General features: G+C 38.7%; 1 long non-coding RNA gene and 1 pseudogene across 1 annotated transcript in view; one reads left to right on the forward strand and one right to left on the reverse strand.

Moving 5' to 3' along the window:
• The window catches only part of LOC137767672 (uncharacterized), a 346,176-nt gene that overhangs the window by 19,288 nt on the left and 310,722 nt on the right, over positions 1 to 16,166 (forward strand). Inside the window, exon 3 of the long non-coding RNA XR_011074556.1 lies at positions 13,294 to 13,398. This is a non-coding gene — a long non-coding RNA (uncharacterized lncRNA). The remainder of the gene's footprint in view (positions 1 to 13,293; positions 13,399 to 16,166) is intronic.
• On the reverse strand, positions 15,407 to 15,995 carry LOC137765026 (MARCKS-related protein-like; annotated as a pseudogene).

The following is a 16,166-nucleotide window of genomic DNA, read 5'->3' on the forward strand; positions in this document are numbered from 1 at the left end:
TCATATGTTAATTTCATTTCCCCCCTTTTTCTGCTACTGAATATAAAAAGTTCTGATGGGATGTTAATTATAATTTAAATTTCAGGAAGGGGCATGAATGAACTGAAATCACTCCATATTTATGGAATAGCTGATGTCACTTTTGTGTGAGGGAGTTAGAGTTTTTTCATGTGATGGAGTGGCAAAAATTAATGCTATGAGGCAAAAATTGTAAACTAAGCTGTTTATGCTCTGTCCCGCCCCCCTTCCCATCTATTATGGCATAACAAATTACTTCCCAAACCTAACATCTTAAAAGAACAATATTTTATTATCCCATAATTTCTGTGGGTCAGAAATCCAGACATAGCTTAGCTAGATACTCTGACTCAGGTTCTCTTGGAGGGCTGAAGCCCATCCAAAGACTTGTCTTGTAAAGGATCTACTTCCGAGCTCACTCACATGGCTATTGGCAGGATTCTGTTCCTCAGGGTTGTTGGACTGATGGCCTCAGTTCCTTGTTGGGCTGGAGACTTTTCTCATTTTTTTGCCATGTGGGACTCTCTATAGGGCAGCTCATAAGAAGGCAGCTGACTTCCCATAGAGTAAGGAAGTGAGAGAGCAGGGGATGGTGTCCAATATGGAAGCCCATGATGGAAGCCAGGATGGAATCATATCATGGAAGTGACTTTTCAGCACTTTTATCATATTCTATTCATCAGAAGTATACGACTTTTCCAGCCTCACTTCAGGGGGAGGATACACAAGGGAATGAATACCAGGAGGCAATGATCATTGGGAGCCACTTGGAGGCTGCTTCTCATACCCTCAATTCATTCTCTGCCCGATTCTGCCCTGATATGGATCTCAGTTGGACTGCAACACTCAGGCTCATACCCTCTGGCTTTCTGTTGGGTTTTACCAATGGCAAGTCCAGGCAGAAGAATAAAAGATGAAAGAGAAATAGAGTAGAAATATTTCTTTTCCTGCTTTTTTTCTGCTTTCATGCTGTGTTTCTGGCAGTAGCTGTGCTCTTCTTCCTCATAATTCTGCTCGCCTAGCTCCAGACTTCACTAGGTGCTGGTAACACCATTTCCTCCTCTTCCCTCTTCAGGCTTAGGAATGATTTAGGCTTCCCACAATTGCCAGTCCCTGAATACCTCAACATCTCTTGCTGATTCTTTAATTCTTCACACACATCTACAAATGTTTCTTTCATTAAATTCTTTGGTTTCCCTAATAGCACCTTGAATAGTACACATTTCTTAAGGGAAGAGATTATGTATTATTATTTCTTTAGTCCTAGTGCCTAACATGGTAAGCATTTAATCAGTGTTGGATGATTAAGTGGATGGGTGGGTGGGTAGATGGGTGAACCTAGTTTGAGTAATACGAAAGAAAGGAAAGATAAAATATTTTAAATTATACGAAAATTCTTCACTGACACAGAGACATTAGGCCTCTATGTTTTGTCTGAGACGAAACAGAGAAAAGAATTAAATCTCTAGTGAAAAATGGCAATTTTAAAGAAGAATTTTCTTTTGATGGAGAAGGAAAAAAAGAAACTTATTTAAATCAAGCCAACAAGTCCACAGTAGTGTAAGAGGAGATTTTTCAGAGGGTTACCCAGTTTATGGAAGCAAAATGCATACTGAATTGGCTTAATATTAAATAGCCATAACCAAAGAGTGTGGTTATTTTTATACCATTTCTAAACAATTAAGTTTGTTCCAGCTATGTGTGTCATGAAAAAATTTTTGTCAGTGATTTTTAAATTTATGTTAATGATCAAGGGAAATTAAGCTGATGTTTGAAAGTATTTGAGTTTTAGGCATAAAATGCTCCACATAAAGTAAACCATACTGTGTTCTAAATATTAATGTACAATTAGTAAAGAACTCTGACCGCTTGAAGAAAGACAACTAAAAGTATTTACTGTTAGATAACTTCATTCTGCAAGATGTAATATTGTAGAAATATGGCATTTTCACAATTTACTTTGTCAGGGCAAAGTACAATATTCTCTGAGATTTTGGCTTCTATCATTTTGCCACCATAGTAAGAAATGGCCTTAGTGTTCTGGGTTAGAATTGCCCTGTCAGTATAAGGCAAATTCTAAGGACCATCTGTTTTCTCTCTGTAAAGTGTGTTATAGCAGCCTTGCAAATAATTTTCAAAAATTGACTTGTTCATTATTTTCCCTACCTGCCCTCACCTCAGGAGAAATATATTTGAACAGTAAATTCATAGTCTTTATTACTCCTGAAGCCCCCATGGTTACTTGCAATGGACAAGTGAATAAGGGAATATTTGCAAGGCTGGTATAGAGACCATGAGGAAGAGTAGTGTTTATAGGTAGAATTCATTCGACTCAAAAGCATTTTATTAGTGAGAAATTTATTTTTTAATGTATTTTTATACAGCCCAACTACCTAGCTAATTTATGTTTTAAAAAATCTCTAGGCGTACCTTTTCTTGTCTTAATTGGCAGTTTTATTGGCATAGCGTTGACAACAGCCCTCATTAATACAACATTCATCGCACTTAAAGAAACCTAAGATGGTGTGCTGCAGGGGGTAAAAATATCTCAAACAACTCTGCACCTTCTTCCCAACATTTGCAATCAGTATAATCAAAAAGTTGAGAGAAATTAATAAAGTGACAGAAACCAATAATGTTCAAAACGGAACTCTAACACTAAAAGCCTCAATTTCTTAATTACATCCTCTCTTCCATTTCAAACACACACATGCACAGACCTACATATATCTTAATATCAGCATATTCAAAAATATACTCACTTTTTCAGGCTTGAACTACCTTACAGATCCCCAGAGAGGTGCAAGGTCTAGGAAATTGTTCAGTTAATAGAGAACCAAGAATTCTTTTAACTAAAAATATTTGTAATCAACCTCCCAAGTGGTTAATAAAACATGTGACTGAATGTGAAGCAGGCCAAAGAAAAAAGTGACAAATCCATTTATTTCTTAAAAATCAAAACATTATATTGAGAAATCTGTTACTCACTCACCTGCCAAGTTCTAAGATTAGAAATCTTCGTTTTCACTGCAACAGTTGATGCTACTGCAAACTGCTAAGTCACTTGAGGAACTTGCTCCCTGTTCTATTTCAGATGTTTCTTCTTCGATAACTTTTTAATTAAAAAGCTTTACAGATAACCCTAAACTTAGAGTCATAAGAACAATGCTTTTAGATTTCCCCCCTCTCTTATGTGTGTATATATGTCTATAATTCTCCAGATTTATTAAAATAAGTGCTGTCCTACAGGCTGAAATAAAGCTACAAATACAACATCTGTCTCATTTCTCTAATTATCTCATGGATATCTACCAACGTATTAATTAACTTCTAAATTTCATGACTCTGTCAGCCATACAGTTCCTTCTCTCAGTATCATCTGCTCTCAGTATTGTTCATAGTTTTAAAAATTAAATCAACCTTTTTCTATAGATTTCATTTGAGTATGACTTGACCAATCACTATAGCTATTTAGTCCACCATTTTATTAAGACACTACCTCTTCATGCATAATAGTATCATGGTATATTTATTCCTTTGTTTGCAATAGAGAGAAATGTAATAAACCACTAATAGTATCATGGGTTAAGAGATGCTAAAAGGCCAGAGTCTGCTGTAAACCATTCTTCTTCCTATATGGTGTGGTGTATGAAACTCTCACCATTAGTGTCACTGTTTTTAGTTAAGTTGGATAGGTCATGACAATTATATAATCTAATAATGTTACAAGGAAGTACTCTAATATCACAACAATAACATGCTTGATGTAACTTGAAACCTATCTAAACAAAATAAAACCCATAATCCTTGCCAGTGGGTTTGGGACCAAACTTAACTTTTCACTGAGTCTTCAAATTCTACAACTTTTCCACTATTTAAGACAGATTCTTCAAAACTCCAGAAAAAAATTAAAGAAAAAAAAAAGAATCTTCTTTTTCCCCACACACTGTTACATCGCTAAGGTTTAGAGAAAGCTCCAAAAGTTGAGGAATGTGTGTAAAAGATCTTGAACGACAGAGCTGTTTTTGTTCACTCTCCCTCCTTTGCTACAAAGAAAAACAAGAACATGGGTGACCTATAAGGATAAGGGAAACAGATTTCCATCTGTAAGCCTATAAGGGGCCATTGAAAACAAGGGTATGAAAAGAAGTTTTAAAAGTTATAAGGAACACATTCAGAGAGGAGTTTCAAATGAAAACAAGCAATTAATGAGGTGGGTAACAACAGGAATTGAGCATATGCCAAGGCCTGCCCCCTATCTCATGCCTCTTTGGTGAGAGAAATTGCTTTTTTTCCCTTTACTGTGTAACCCTATCCTGAACTTTGTGACCTTTAGAAGAAAGAAAGATACTCAGGAAATAAAATTAGGATTATCATTGCTGGTAGCAAAATGAGAGACTAGTGGGTTTATTGTTTAGAAACCATTCTAAGAAAGAATACCAAAGCAAGGAAATTAACGTTTGTCTGAAAATGATACAAAGAACACATTGTAGCTGCAAGTCTATACACTGCATAGTGTTCTAGAATAACTACATGGGCAATATGAAATGATAGTTTAAGGAGTTTTCTTATATATGCAGGTACTTAATCTGGATAATTTAAAGAAGTAGTTGTGACCTTGGGCAAATTTGATAATCTCGCTTTGTGTGCCTCAGTTTCCCCATCCTTAAAATAGAAATAACAAAGAACCCATCTCATAATTTGTTTTGTTACTACTAACCTATATAATATATTTAAAATATTTAGAGCTGTGCCTGACAAAAAGTAAGCACTCAATAAATATTACTACTCTGCCGTTAAAAGCATAGACTTTTGTTAAAATATCTGAATAAATACTTCAGTTCTCCAGTATACCTTAAAAAGAGGTTTTGTATGAATGCCTGTAATAGGCTGAATAATATCCTCCAAAGAGATCCTGGTAAATCCTAATCTCTGGAACCTGTGAATGTTACTTTATATGGCAAAAGCATCTTTGCTGATATGATTACATTAAGGATCTTGAGATAGTGAGATTTTCCAGAATTATCTGGATGGGCTTTAAATGTAACCACAAGTGTCCTTATAAAAGAGAGGCAGAGGGAGATTTGCATACAGAAGAAGGCCATGTGATTGATGCCTGTAGCAAAATGATTACTTTGCTGGCTTCCAAGATGGAGGAAGGAGCCCCAAGCCAAGGAATGTAAGGAATGCATCTCTTGAAGCAGGAAAAGGCAAGGAAACAGATTCACCCCCTAGAGTCTCCAGAGGGAGCAAGTCCCTCCTGACATCCTGATTTTAGCCCAGTGAAACTGATTTTAGACATCTGTACTCTAGAACTGTAAAAGAATAAATTTCCCTTAAGTCACTAAGTTTGGGGTAATTTGTTACATCAGCAACAGGAAACTAATGTAATGTCACACATGTTAATTAATTAAATTAACCATGTGCTATGGCGTGAAATGGTTATGGGAAAGTATTATTATCTGGTTTATGTAGTCAAAATAGGGATCTGTTTGCTTAAATTTTACAAACTGATAAGGTTTCTCCACCCTCCTCCTCCCCATCCCAGTGTCCAAAACTGATTTACTGCTCCATTCTCAGGCAGTGAGTGGAGACTTGAATTCAGACAGAGCTATGGGCATTTAGTGGGAGACCCTTTTAGCTTTCTTTCTATGCTTAATTTACCACTTCAGACATGCACACTTTAATTTGCTAATCTGAGGTAAGATGATACTACTTTTTAGGTAGCTGTCTTAAATACAAGCATAGAGACCTGCCACATTTTACAAAGCAAAAAGTGGATGGATCAGGCAGGGAAACTCTTAGTGTTGTGGAAAAGTACTGGCTTTGGAGCCAAGGAAATCCAAGTTTGAATCCTAGATCTACTATAAACTTTGAGACCTTTATCCTCTTTGGATTACAGTTCCCTCCTGCATAAAATAAGAATTTTTTAAAAGGGCCATTTGTGATAAAAATGGTCTCATTTTATTTATAACCAGATTATAGTGCTCCAAGTCCACATTGCCTTTAGAATCAGGAATTCCAATCCTTTTTCCAGAGTCTCCCCTCATTGAATGTTTCTGGGAATTCGTCTCCACTCACTGCCTGAGAATGGAGCAGCAAATCAGATGGTGCCTCTAGCTGGATTTCAACACTGCTGGCCCCTTATAAAATGTTGGTATCTACTGGTCCCAGAGGCCCTGGTGCTACCTCCGCTGCCTGCAGTACTTCTGAGGCAGGCTGCAACATGCTCTGGTGCCCTCTGAGCATATCTACACTGGGTCTTCAAGAAAAAAAAAAAAAAAGGCAAGAATGGATTCTTGAGGTGAATGGCCAGGCAGGAGGTGAAAGATGTCCTTACTTCTATGTTACACTTAGTCAGGGTGTGTTCCATAGCAGATAGCTGGCCACAAAGAGGCATCCTGAAGATTTTATGTTTTTAAGCTCTTTTGATTCTCCCACACGATTATTTTCCCCTGGGCATTATCGCCAATACTGAATTTGATGAATCCAGAAGGATAGTGCCAAGTAAAATTTAGATGAACCCACAGTTGACAAATCCAAGTATTAATTGGGAGATGTCAGCTCTATTTAGAAGAGTTTCTTAATCTCCTGTAGATTATATCAAGAAAGAACTGTGACCTTCTAAGAACTATCCAACAGTGTCACTAAGACACAGCACTTGGCCCAGATCAGAAATGTAATCTCAGTGCTCCTCTCAGCATAAAATAGAATTCACCAAATTTGCAGACGTTTTCCTTAGAACCTACCATACTGCAGATTCTTTAGAATTTATGTGATCCTTATGAGTCCAGAAGCTACAAACCAGTAAACGGTCTTAGAAAACATTTGGTTACCAGAAAACAATGGTTAGTCTTGTCCTCTGACAAAATTTGCACATGACTTATTCACTGAGTCAAGCGTCTCACTGTGGACCAGCCAGATCATTCATTTGATGGTAAATGATTGTACATCTAAACCTGTTAATTAAAATATACAGCATCAGATTTTTTTTTTTTTTCCCATTAGAGAACATCTCTATTGCCTACTGATTGGTCAGATAGAAACAATACCCCAGTTCTTAAATTTTGGAGATGACACACTCCTTCGCATGACAGTGAATGTATGCAAAGCCCACAAAATGTGGTGTATAAGAAATATCAAGAGGCTTTTGTGGTCTGTGGACCTCAGGTTAAAAACTATTGAGACACAAAGAATTTCAAATATGGAGCAAGATTTTCAGACATTTGTGTGACAACACAGAGCTTAGGGCGTCAAATTGGATTTTTGTTGATAACTTATAACACTGAGTTGATAATAATTAGTTGTATTGTGTGTCTTTAATGCATTTGGGTGGTAGAATGGGACAAAATAAATATTATATTTGATTTGGTGTTGCAGATAGATTTTTATTAAAATTTTCTGTTTATATAGGATGTCTAGGGCTGCCTTAAGAAAATACCACAGACTGGGTGGCTTAAACAACAGAAATTTATTTTCTCACTATTATGGAGGCTGGAAGTCCAAGATCAAGGTGTCCGCAGGGTTGGTTTCTTCTGATGTCTCTCTTTGGTTTGCAGATAGCTGCCTTTTTGCAGCCTCTTCTTATGATTGTGCCTCTGTGGGTTCACACTCTTAGTGTCTTTTCATGCGTCCACATTTTTTCTTCTTAGGACACTAGTCAGATTGGATTAGGATCCACCATGTGACCTCATTTAATCTTTATGACTTCTTTAAAGGCCCTATTTCCCATACAGTCACATTCCTAGGTATGGGGGTGGGGGGATGGGGGAGGTAGGGCTTCAACATATGAATTTAGGGGGAGACATAGTTCAGGCTGTAACACATAGTATATGAATTTACTTGCCTTTATTTGCCCCTAAAAGTGTTATTTCAAATTCCAAATTTTCATGCTTGAATTATCCTTCAGAAACATTACATTGTATAGAAATTGCACCTCATTTTCTTATGTTAACCTGATGTCAATAAAACTGGCAATGGTTAATTTGTGGCCCAAAGAAAACAACCACAGACAAAAGGCTTTATAAAGAGAAAATAGTAATAACTGTAGTTTGAAGAGCTTTTCTTGGTCTTAAATGTCATCATGGAATAAGTAATGTAAATAATTAATATGTAGTTTTGAAAAGATTTATAATATTTGTTTAACTGTCATGTTTGCTTTTTATGTAGAAGAATTGGTGTACAAGTTATTCTTGGCAACGGAAAGACTATACAAATTATATTTTAATTCTCACCACACTACTGAGTTTGCTATGTTACAAACATATCAATAATATATTTGCAAATCTGCCAGCTGAGGTTGGAAATTGCAAGGGAGAAAGAATTGGTGGGTTTATATTACAATGGGCTAAAAGAGCAAACATTAGACATTTATTTAGAAATAGTACACTTATTGTTAACTTTCACTGTTAAACTAAACTTCCCAAATGAAATATCTTATATTGGTGTGCATGCAGAAATGACAAAAGGTGAATACAAAGAGGTAAAAATTATACAGCTGAAGCATGGACACAAATCCAAAGCAAATGAAATTAATATTGGATATTAAAATGGTAAATATTTAGGCAATAAATCTTACAATATCAAGGGTATCAGTAGGTCAACTTCCACATTTGTGAAAAAGGTGTCAAAAAGAGACCAGTCTACTTAGTCCTTCTCCCTTACCAAAAATCTTTTTTACAAAGAGGAAATCAGTATTTTGTGAGAATTGGATCTTTTTTTTTTCATTTTCCAATGAGCAACCAGTTTTAAGTAATATTAAAGGCATTTGAACCCAGAAAATATGCAAAATATAAACAAAATTTTAACCCTGTTGCATGGTGCATCAGATGAACGACAGCAAAAATTGCTGTCAGTTTGTGCTTTTTTGACCAATAATTCTCTGTATTTCCTACAAGTAACTTGAGTGATGCAAATGACCTTATTTTTACAGCATGCTTTTATTAAATAGTTTATTATTTTGGCAGACTAATAAAGATTTTGGTATTTGCTTTTATTTGCAATAATATTACCACCACATAAAAAAGGATTTTATGTTCTTTTTGAGGAACAAGGAGGATAAAAGTGGTGATGGATAGCGCAACTGAGGCATCAGCAATGAGCTGGAAATGAGACACATAAATATGAAAGCAGAGCTAAGAAAATAGAACTGCACCCTTGGCCTTTCTTAAAAGAACATGCACACTTCATGGTTCATTCACACTGCTACAGAAACTCCTTTTGTTTCCAGTGAATCAGGGAATGCATGTAAAGTCTGAAACACTATTCTTACTCATAGCTGACTGACTTCTTCTATTTAATTAGACTCATTCCGGGGAAATATCTCCAAGCTTTCTGAGGATGTTTAGATTTGAGGAAAAAAAATAATCAATTGACTAAAAAGTTGGTGGCCGGAGGGACGGAAGGGGAATCAAAACAGATTTACTATTTTTACCATTAATTAGCACAGTGCACCGAAATGAAAGCATTCCACACTGTCGCATCTTAGAGTCAATAGAGCAATTGTGTAGTATTTAAGGATATTCGATGTAGGTGGCTAGGCAATTGAATGTGACAATTAAGGACAAATGTATTAAGGACAAATAATATTATATATGTATATAAACATTGGGTAGACCACATTAGATGGAGGCTTTGGGAATTATAGCATTATATCTTGCCAGTGATGGTACGTGTTTATTCAAAAATTATAATTGTTTTTGTGTTGCATGTTTTCTGACAATGTCAGTATGTAAATTTTACATGTCAAATATTATATATTTATTGTCACCAGAGTATGTTTAGTATTAACTTTATCTTTTTCCGTTAATAACATGTTTCCTTGTAGCAGCATTTAATTGTTACCATGAATGAAAGCAGATTGTGATGAAGAAATGAAGGGAAGGTAAATCTTTTATTCAGGGCCAGAACCTGAATTGGCAGCTCTTAGCTCAGTAATATTCAAATGTGGAACTATTTTTCTTTGCACATGAAAGTGCAGCCAATAGATGAAAGTAGGAAGAAGTAATATGTTGTGAGCTGAGAAATCCACTGCTTTCATTATTGACATAATTCTTCAGATCTTACAGAGGGAGAGAGCTCTACCATTTGGACTCTTGCTGCAAAGACTTACAATAGACATGATTCTGACAAGAGGTTGGTGGTAGCTGAACAGACTTAACAATTAATGGTATGCCAAGGCTGAGTTCAGAGAATTGCTTTACCCAATGCCAATCATTCATTCCTGGCAGTAGCACTTCACATCTTTCCTGGGATGCCGTCCAACCACAGTGGCATCTAAAATATATCGAGCAGTGTTACAGTTGGAGGTGAAATTGAAATTTGCGCCAAACAGAAGTGACAAATTCACATGGCTGAGTGTTGCCTAGCAATCAGGTCCAAGGGGGATGTGGCAATTCTGCGTTTACCCATGGGGGTGTGTAAAGGGGGAAAGAAGTATTTACATTAGAGCTTAGGTGGTCTCACGAGTAGAGCCAGGTGTATGAGAGACTTCATTTCACTTCCAGAGTGTTAGGAGGTAGGAATTGAAGTGGCATAGGGAAAGGAGGGCAGCAGCTGAAGTTGGTAGGATAAGCAGCTTTCAAGTCGGAGGTTCTCAGCAATTAACCTGGGGGAGGGGGAGAGCAGCAAGATGCCAAGATGCCAGACTTGCTTCAGAAATTCATGGCAATTGGCCATCCTGCTGCCTTTTGACTGCAGGCCTCTGATGCACCTCTGTTCAGCTGACACTTGGCAGCTGGGTGGCCCCAGGGTAAAGCGAGCAAATGGTGGCCTTCTCTTCCCAGAAATCCACCTGGGAGCAAAGCTCCCACTGGGCAGCCAGACTCAAGAGGTTAGTGGAAGGAATGGAACACTCAAACTGAAATTCTAACCTTGTGCCCTCATTTACTGTTTCTTTTGGGGGTTTCCCATTCCACCTATTTTTTTATTGGTCTTTTCTTTATCTTGGAGAATGCTACTCAAACTCCCCCTACCCTATACTCTATAGTACGAAGTGACTGTCAGAATCAACGATGAACATACGAAACAGCAAGTGGATACATCAAAATACCAACTCTGGGGAAAGAGACACAGTGCTTGCCCTATAAAATTTTCTCAGGTCACAACCTGAGAAATTTTGTGCAAATAATTTTGTCTTGGGTTTTCCACCCCTCCTTATTTGGAAGAAGAATAAACCTGGAAATTTGTAGTGTAGATTTAACTGTTTAGTGGAGGAACTCATGGAGGTATTACAGCCACCACACCGTAGATTGTTTTCTTCTTTGCCTACTTTTTTGTTGTTCTCTTTCTTTTGAACTGTTAGGACCTCATTAAACTGATGAGTCTAGACTGCACAGCCCTGTGTGAGAGAAGAGCCCAATCTAGACTGAGACGGTGGACATTGTCATTCCCCCCTGTGGTGCTCACTAATCCATAGACTTACTCTTAATGAATCTCAGGCCTGAGTGAGTGCCCATTCCCAATGTTGCAAAACTTCAATACTATGTCTAGGGTGTTTGGCTAAATTTGTATGTAATCTGTTGTTTTCTCAAGGAGACTATAACTTCTAAGGGCAGGAACTTCTAAGGAGGGTCAGATAAGATAAAAAGGTGAAAATGTAAAGTGCTATGTAATTGTAAGGTATTTTTGTTATTTCTATTATGTGTAGTATGCTGCTCATTTCACAATAGATGTTTAATAAATGCTGGTGGATCAATGGACAGACTAGACTCATGGATGAATTGATAATGACTGATGAATGTATAAAACCACACATACATTTAAGAGATTCAATAGATCATAAAGCTGGCTAATAATAATAACAACAACTAAATTTATGGACTGCTCATTTTATGTCAGCCTAAATTCTTTACATTAATTAACTCATTTAATTCTCACAACAACAATATGAGGTAGATATTATGGTTCTCATTTAAAATGAGAGGGTTGTTGCGCAGAAAGGTTAATCAGTTTTCCCAAATTGTTAGTAAGTGAGGAGAACTTCTTTCTAACTGGACTTCAGAAGTGACCTCCATTAATGGTATTAATTACCCATATATATTAAAATTTGGATCTATTCTATTTAATTTCTGTAAGCATGAAAAGCTAAAGCAGAATGCAGTCAGTACACTCTTGTGGTAGGCAGAATAGGACACTTCAAAAATTACCATATCCAAATCCCTGGATCCCCTGAATATATTAAGTTACATGGCAAAAGGGAATTAAGGTTGCAGATGGGATTATGGTTGCATATCAGATGACCTGGATCTAGGGAGAGGTTATCCTGGATTAATCAGGTGGGTCCTATGTAATCACAAGAAAATACAGAAATAATGAAGAGAGAGGTAGAAGAGTCAGTGTCAGAGGAATGCACTGTGAGAAAGACTTGACCGCCATTATTATCTTTGAAGATGGAAGGAGACCATGATCCAAGTAATGCATACAGTCTCTAGAAGCTGGAAAAGGCAAGAAAATGGACTTTCCTCTGGGCCCTGCCCATACCTTGATTTTAACACAGTGAGACCCATTTTAGACTTCTGACCTCCAAAACTGTAGGACAATAAATTCATGTTGTTTGAAGTCATTAGGTTTGTGGTAATTTGTTACAGCAGAAACAGGCGACTAATACAGCTTTCAAATTCCAAGATTACAGAGTGAATTTTGATTTCTCACTAATCCAATGCTGGAGTTTATTGACATAACTTCAAGAGTCAAAAATTGGAAGTCTTGGCCTGATTTAGATTCATTATTAGTCTTATTTTCATTTGAACTATGTACGAGGAAAATCTCTCTACATAATCTATAATTTCTGAACACTTTTTCTCTAAAACAAACAATGTCTATTTTTATTCCATTTTAAGTATATTATGATCGTTAAAATTATGGACATAGGCACCCAAAATTACCTGGAAAAGAGAGACACCAAGTTCCATGGTCTATGATTTAAGCTTTTCTGCCCTGTTACTTCACTTTCCTTCCTCTTTGTCTCTCCTGTTCTTTCCCATCTTCCTTCACCTGTCCTTTGTTTAACTCTCAAAACAATGATCTCCTCAAACCTGATACTTCTCTGGCTAAAGATCCATTAAGAATGCATCCCTTTTTTAAAGCCTCAGTATCCTAATATTTCTATTTCTCTTCTTTTCCCCTTTAGTAATAGTAGTATTAATAATGATAATAGATGGAATCCATTAAGCACTTCCTATGTGCTAATATTGTGATAAATGTTTTACATACACTGTATCATTTAATCCTCATAAAAAATAAGAGGTAAGTACTCTTATTATTTCTGTCTTTCAGATGAGAAAAGGGAGGCATAAAGAAGAAGGTTAGAAACTTGCCCTAATTCTGTTAGCTCAGAAGTGGAAGAGCTGGGATTCAAATCCAGAGAAGTGTCCACTTCAGGTGAGTGATCTTAACCTCACATTCTGCTGCCTTCTGGTTTAGTTTCTCCCCGGAAGCAGCTACTAGACTGCCTCCTATGCAAAAAGTACCTGAATTATGCATAGTGCTTAAGATAACAAAAGATAAAAGTGTTAAGTGCTCTGTCCTGAAGAGAGCCCTAGGTGGTTAAGAAATAAACAGAGTAAAAATGGGGGAAGTTAGAAATCCAGGCAGGTGTTGTACACGTGAAAGCCAAGGTTATCCACAATGGGAAGTAGACCCTGAGAATATCAAGGCAGGGCCCTTGGCTTATTTAGTTTCATATTTTGAGCACTTAGCACCAAGCTCAGTGTACAGTGAGTGTTCCAACAGTGATTTTAAACCTGGGTTTGCTGGACCACCAGGGATGTGATGATAATATTGGAGAATCTATGTGTTTTACAGTCAGTATTCTAAAATGTCAAAGAAAATGATCCATCTACAATGATAAGACTGCACAGACTGTTTAAAGAGATGAGTTTCTCGGCTGTTGGCTAGGATTCTACCAGTTCAGTAAGATTATATCCTGGTTACTTCATGATGACCGGAAACTTTGATTAACAGATATGTATGTGTAATAAAACAGGAAACCAAATATTGCTTAAAATAAATTTGTTTGCTAAACAAAATATATCAAAACATAAGGACTGTGGAGTCTAATGAATTAAAAAGCTTTACTTAATGGTGAAAAATCTGAGAACCGTAATGTGTACTCAAATATTAATTAAAAGTTGAGTGAATAGGTTCAAATTTTGTGTCTCCAAATAGCCCCAGTTATAATCTAATGCTTCTATTAACAGATTAATGAACTACTTCTTGTAGTCATCATACTTTAGTGCTAATTGGCTTATCAGCTCAACTTCTGTGACAGGTGACATGTAGCTGAGATCTGGGCACAGAAGGAATGTGAGTTTTAATCAGAGGGAAGACAAATTTTCTGGAAAGGGCTACATAATTTTATCTAGTAGGAGGTATTAAGGGGCTAATTTCTTTTGGGCTGGGGGGTGTAGGTGTAGAAGAGAGTAACATAAAAGAGGAGAAGAAGTATGGAAAGAAGAGATAATACAGCCAGAGACAAACATTATCTATTACACAATTTGCCTACTCCTAGTACTTTCAACCAAAACAGAAGCAATTAATAAATAATTTCTGGGTCTCTACATTAAAGGACTGTGCCATTCAAAATATGATTCAAAAAAGCAAACAAACAAAATATGATTTTTTTTTTAAAGGGACGACATTTATTCCTTTTCCAAGTATTACAGTAAAACCAGGTGGAAGAGAATGGTTTTAGCAGCTGGGAAAAAAAAAAATTACAAATCTGGGGTTTGGCCATTAAAAGTTATTTACAACAATGGGAGGGGAAAAAAAAAAAGACAACAAGAAGTTGTTTCACATTACATACCTCTCCCCCACCCCAAAGCTTAATACTTCCTTACCAAGTCAAAAAAGAGACACAGTTGATTCACAAGCCAGAGGTTTGAACTTGAGTAAGACATTTATAAACACCTAAAAGGGGGCAGTGTCCTCCCCAGCCCAGGGGCCACTAGGCACAGCACAAGAGACTAAAAACTCAACAGGGGAAGGCTGGACACTCAGGGTTTGGGAGTGTAGGCACCCCCAGATCTGGCTCAGGGATTTGGGGAGTAAACAAAACCTACTTGGAAAAGAATTGGGGAAGAAAACCAGCAATTGCCTTCTGCACAGGTGGGGACAGGGAAGGAGGTAGGGACAGGGGCAGGAGCATTTCCCATCACTAACCTAACTTGGGAAACTGCAAGGGACCATCTTCAACTGGCCTTAAGAGGAAGACCAGATGGATGAGTGGAGAATCCACAGGAGGAAGAGGACGAGAAGGAACGTGGCTAGGGGACAACAGCCCCTTCCTTTCTGGGCGCAGGAAGGCAGCCAGGGCACCAGGTCCAGGCAGTGACCTCACAAGGACAGCACAGTTTTTGCAGCTTAAGATCACCCACCTGCCCCCACCCAGCTACTCATTCTGCCCGCCCGCTGGTGTAGGGCCCCTCTCTGCCCAGAGCGGTGGATGGCTCTGCGCCTGGGGCCCTGCCTCTTCTGTGTCTCCTCCCTTGGAGGCAGCACCAGCCTCTGCCCCTGTGGCCTGGGGCTCCTGGCTCTCAGGGGTGGCGCATGCCTTCCCTTCCTGGGCAGTGCCTTCCTTGCTGCAGGCACCGACCGCCCCTGCTCCTGCCCTTCCTGTGGGTGAGGAAGCAGACGGGTCCCCCCACGCCCCCTTCCGATTTCTCTTGAAGGACAGGCCACTCAATTTGGAAGCCTTCTTGAAAGAGAATTTCTTCTTCTTCTTGGGGGTCTCCTTGGGGGGAACCTCCCGCTTGCCCTCAGCGCCCTGGCTAGGGGGTGCCGGCTCGATGGCATCGCCAGTGGCCCCGGCTGCCTCCTCTTTTCCGTTCACGGGGGACGACTCCCTTCACCTTTGGGGGATAAGTCTGCTTTGCTTTTCACGTGGCCGTTCTCCTGTCCGTTGACCTTAGCGGGGGAAGCGCCTGCTGCCTCCTCCGCGGTCACGTCGCCCGGGGAGACTTGGAGGTCTGGCTGCCCATGGCGGGGGTTCTGCTGGGGGGCGCCCGAAGCCGCCCCGGGCTCGCGCCGCAGGGGGTAGTTCGGTCAGGGTGGGCCTGGCCGGCGGAGGGGTGGGGCTCGCGCCTGAGAGGGGTGTGTGGGGGGGGGACCGAGCTCCACGCCCGCTCAGCGCCCGACTCGCTAGCTGCACG

This window comes from Eschrichtius robustus, chromosome 1, assembly GCF_028021215.1.
Source record: "Eschrichtius robustus isolate mEscRob2 chromosome 1, mEscRob2.pri, whole genome shotgun sequence".
Lineage (NCBI taxonomy): Eukaryota > Metazoa > Chordata > Mammalia > Artiodactyla > Eschrichtiidae > Eschrichtius > Eschrichtius robustus.